The following is a 5,727-nucleotide window of genomic DNA, read 5'->3' as shown; positions in this document are numbered from 1 at the left end:
GGATTCAAAGTGCCTACAATAGAACATTAATTACAATTTAGATTAAAACAAACAAAATACGAAAAAAAAGAGAAAAAAAGAAAAAAACAGTAAAATTCAACTTTAATTAAGTCAGATTACATTCATTCATTCGTTTGTTTGATTGTTTGTCTGTCTGTCTGTCTATCTGTTTGTTTGTTTGTCTGTCTGTTGGTTTGTTTGTTTGTCTATCTATCTGTTTGTTTGTTTGTTTGTTATTTTACCCTTAAACTACATTTACACTTAAATTTACACATACACATAGATTTATTAGTCGATGATAAATTTTATTTATTTCGGATTAAACAGATTTTTTTTCTAGAAGGATTAATGGTTACGAAAAAAAAATAAAAAAAATAAAAAAAAACAAAAAAATGTAGACAAAATATAAGTCTCAATAATAATAATAATAATATTAATAATAATAATAATTATTATTATTACTATTACTATTATTATTATTGTTATTATTATTATGGTAATCATTAACACTTTATTCAGTAGCCATAAAAATTTCATTTACATTCAAATGAAATGTTACGTAACAGCTTATTTGGTTGAATAGATTTCAAAGAGATTAGTTCCATGTAGAGAGAGAGAGAGAGAGAGTGAGAGCTTTCAATCTAAAAATTCAAATTATTTAGAGATTCATCTGTTTCATAAATAAAAAAGTTTGTGAATTAAGACAATATCGAGGCAATCTGCAAAGAATGTTTAGTGGCCCTATATTTGACTTCAGTTGAATTGTATGCTGATTGTCATTGAAATATATATGTCGGCTATCCTCGTATATTTCATGGATTGAAATCGCGTTCGTGAATAACGGAATAAAATAAGTTGAATATAAGAATAGATTTTTGAATACTTATATTTTGTACAATAACTTATCTGGACAGGAAATCAGAGTGATGAAGAGAATAGAAGAGAGCGAAGTAAAAATGACACACATTGGAGATGGCGAGTAAGCTAATTCGCTTTAATAAAGCGTTAATCAATATTTATAGCCAGATAGAAATAGGTTACGGACATATGATGAGTAGGATAAGATGTGTACCCACACATACGCTCATATAAAAACAGTCAGGGTTGATAAGTGAATAATTAACAAGGTCAAAACGTGACTCAAGAAGAATAGATAAATTGACCTGTTCAGAAGCTATAATAAGATATATGGACTTAACATAGCAACCGACACTACAAATGCACATATGCCAACAAGAGACTGATCAATTGCAGTTCTAAACAACAATGGAAAGATACAAACAAACAACACCAAGTGATTTGGTTTCATAATAGTTTTGGATTTCTTAGCAGTAGTTGTAGTAAATTTAGTAATATGATACAGATTTGATGGTTGTCATAAATACTACTGATTGTTTTGATATATTTTAATTGTACAATGAATTATGTTTTACACTAGTAATGAGAACAGATAATGAAGTTTACTTCACTTCACTTCACTTCTATGTTATTCGAAGGTGAAAATAATTGTGCAATCCATGAGTAGGATTGAATTGTCAGCATTATGTTAAAGCGATTCGAATGAAGATACATTAGTATGGATATCTGAAGAACTAATTTTTAAAATTAATGGTGACATTTCTACATTGAAAGGTCAGATGAACCTATATTATCCTAACCTCCATTCGAGTTTTTAAAGCACATTGTTGAGGAGTCCTATACTAGGACGGAAAGCCTGTTCTTTTAGAAATATAGCTTGCTGAATTAGGGTTGTTAGTGAAATGAAATAAAAGCTCAGAAGGGGATTTGTGGAGATTTCAGTATTTTTCTGACTCATGATTTCAACTTTGAGAAATAAAAACTACTAATATCAAACTAATCAAAGTGTAACGTTAACTTGAATGCATTTTTAAATGCATAAAGCGAGCCTCTAACTACATCCAACTTCAGACATAAATAATTGTCTTTGACATCATATGTTGATAGTCAAAATTTTACATATTCGGGTTTCTGATTAAGTTTTGTAAATTAACAAAGTGAGTGAAACGTTTTAATACAAACAGTCCTTTTGTAGAATCGATAATGGCATCTGGTACACAACACTACTACAATTGATCTTTTACCACAGGAAGGAGAGAAAGTGTAAGCAAAACGTGGGTTTAACAGAGGAACTTGAAATGGTATAGCTGAGTATATGTAAAAACAAAATCATGATGCTGAAACAGAGAATTCAAAGTAATATTAACTAATCTGAAAAGTTGAAATCATGAGTCAATTGAAGCTAGACCACCATCGAAAACCTGGAAGCAATGGACAGCCGTTTCGTCCTATCATGGGACTCCTCAGCAGTGCGCATTCACGATCCCGCCTCTCGATATTCGAACCCAGGACCTTCCAGTCTCGCACCAGAGCACTCAAACCCTAGACGACTGAGCTGACCGACATCCAACGGTGATAATGTCTAACTTTAACCAACCCATGAAGTTTAAGCAACAGTTCACCAATTGTCTTCAGTGAGTTGATATCTCAACAACAGACGTGGTTGAACTCTACTGGTCACTCCATGGTGGTCTAGCTTCAATTGACTCATGATTTTAACTATGAACATACTGAAATCTCCACAAAACCCCTTTTGATCTAAAATCAGAAAAGGTCAAAAGTTATGAGAAAAATTAGTTTTAAAATACATTACAGTCCGTCATCAAAACAAAAGATTTTGACACTAGAGTACCAATAATAATATTTTTAGACGTAATTTTGTTATTAATAAATGTTCCATGAAGGGAGACTGCCGAGTATATTTCTGAACAGCATAACAGATATAAGATATAAACCGCGATTCCAGCCAACATCAGAAGAGAGTTTTCAAGTAAAATTCACTATGAATATGAATTTTATGTTAAACTGTAAAATTTGTAGTTAAATGAATTCAGTCGAATGGATTCACTATTAAGTCTTCTATTATCTGATATTTTTCTAGCTAAATCAGAAGGGATGCCACTTAAACAGTTTATTCAAAAGTTCTCATTTGACTGTCTTTATATGGATGGGAAATTCATCTTTGTAAAGATAATATAGAACAATTAGAGGTTCCTGAAGAATTAAAAATAGAACATATTGCCATTAATTTTACAACGGAAAAGGAATATGAAAGTTGAGTAATTCTTTTAGATGTTCAACTAACAAAAAGTGGGTCAATATCATGGAAATTAAATAGAAAAAGTTAATTGAACAAGGAAATATACATATTTCCCTGAGCTTTGTACCTCTTTAGTTATAAAGAAACTAAGATGAACATCAAATGACCTAGATAGAGTTGTTGTGTTTCATCTTCCGATGGTTCATGGAATCCATCAGTATTAAATATACTAATTTATAATTATTCTATTACTTAATGGACTCCATAATTCAACAATTCCTATTGTAACTCTAAAATGAGCTATAGATGAGTAACGGCTTTTATTAAAAACTTTTTTTTTTAAAAACCTGACGAAACTATATAAAATATTCACTACGATCAAATGTTAGTAAACTATTGTCAGAATGAGGGTTTGTGGGGATTGTAGTAATTTAATGGTTGAATCCATGAGTCGATATAAGCAAGACCACCCTACAATTTCCGCAAAACCTCATTCTGAAAATAATCATCATGTGCTCACTAGTGACTGGCTTCAATATGTGTTTCCTGGAGTTCTAGTGAGTAGACTTGACCTATCCGTGTCTGTTGTGAGGAGGTTACTCACTGAAGACAGTGATGGACGGTCACTCAATTTCGTGGATTGGTTGAAGTTAGACATTAACAACATTGAATGTCGGCCGGCTCAATGGTCTAGAGGTTACGCACTCACGTGCGAGACTGATAGGTCCTGGGTTCGAATCTCGCGAGCCGGGATCGTGGATGCGCTTTACTGAGGAGTTCCATACTAGGACGAAACGGCCGTTCAGCGTTTCCAGGTTTCCAATGGTGGTCTAGCTTCAATCAATTCGTGAATTCAACCATTAAATTAGCAAAATAAACATCAAGATATTGGCTTTTAGTCTTTGTGTAGCGCGCTAATTGAACGTTGATTTGTAGTATTTATTCAAGCAAGCATTTCTCAGAGTTTGTAGATAAATTACCAATAACTATATATAGTTAAGAGATGCAAGCGCATATCACTAGCGCTGTATCACTAGAATCATTTAAACTATCTACTGTCCAACGTAATGATTACTCATTCATCTGGTTGAAAGAATTATAAATGTAAATTATAGGATTCAAACAGAATTAAAGAATAAATATAAATTGATTTTGAGTAGCTGATTAGTTCTTAATTGTAGTTTATTCTATAATGTCATTGGAAATAATGCCTTTCATGAGGTCCAAAATCATACAACTCATCATCACATGGAGATTTTATCGGTGAGATTCTTTGCTTCAATGAATAAATGTCAGTAGATCTGCTTGTCTCAGAGATTAAGCCATGCATGTCTAAGTACGTACCTTAAAACGGTGATACCACGAATGGCTCATTAAATCAGCTATGGTTCCTTAGATCGTAAACGCTACATGGATAACTGTAGTAATTCTAGAGCTAATACATGCATTGAATCCCTGACCCACAAGGGGGCGGGTGCATTTATTAGAACAGAACCAATCGGGTGCGGTTTCGACTGTGCCTGTTACATTATGTGATGACTCTGGATAACTTTACTGATCGCAGTTGGCCTTGTGTCGGCGACGGATCTTTCAAATGTCTACCCTATCAATTTATTGGTAGGTGATTGGCCTACCATTATGATAACGAGTAACGGGGAGTCAGGGTTCGATTCCAGAGAGGGAGCCTGAGAAATGGCTACCACCTCCAAGGACGGCAGCAGGTGCGAAAATTATCCACTTCCGGCACGGGGAGGTAGTGATGAAAAATAAATATACGGGACTTAATTGAGGCTCCGTAATTCGAATGAGTACAATTTAAATCCTTTAACGAGGACCGATTGGAGGGCAAGTCGATGATACAAACAAAAACGTGCATAGAGTTAATGCATTACAACCAAATGGACACATTGTAACTTGATCTTATTATTAATATTCCATTTTGAGGACAACAATCAGTTTAAATACTTATAAGAGCAACATCAATATTTTCAGTAGTATGTTGTCAGTTTTCCTTAAAAATTAAAAAAATAATTGAGTAAATAACCATATCTATATTTAGAAGAATATTGAACATTTTATCCAATGATATATATCTCATATGTCTATTATATAGGTTATTTAAATCAAAATTCAACAGGGATCTATTTATAAGAATCTGAATAGAAGAAAGAATGAAAATTCGTGCATATCAATATAGCCAAGTATTCAGAAGGGGATTTGTGGAGATTTCAGTATTTTTCAAACTTGAAATCATGAGTCAATTGAAGCTAGACCATCATCGAAAACCTGGAAGCACTGGACGGGAAGCAGTGACCAGTGGAGTTCAACCAAGTCTGTTGTGAGATAACAACTCACTGAAGGCAATTGGTGAGTGGTCGCTCATAATTCGTGGATTGATTGAAGTTAAACATTAACACCGTTGGATGACGGCCGGCTCAGTGATCTATCGGTTAAGGGCTCTGACTCGAGACCGGTAGGTCCTGGGTTCGAATCTCGTGAGGCGGGATCGTTGATGCGCACTGCTGAGGAGTCCCATAATAGGACGAAACGGCCGTCCAGTGCTTCCAGGTTTTCGATGGTGGTCTAGCTTCAATTGACTCATGATTTCA

Source organism: Schistosoma mansoni, chromosome 4 (genome assembly GCF_000237925.1).
Source record: "Schistosoma mansoni strain Puerto Rico chromosome 4, complete genome".
In the NCBI taxonomy this organism is placed as follows: domain Eukaryota; kingdom Metazoa; phylum Platyhelminthes; class Trematoda; order Strigeidida; family Schistosomatidae; genus Schistosoma; species Schistosoma mansoni.
This window is presented reverse-complemented; position numbering follows the sequence as displayed.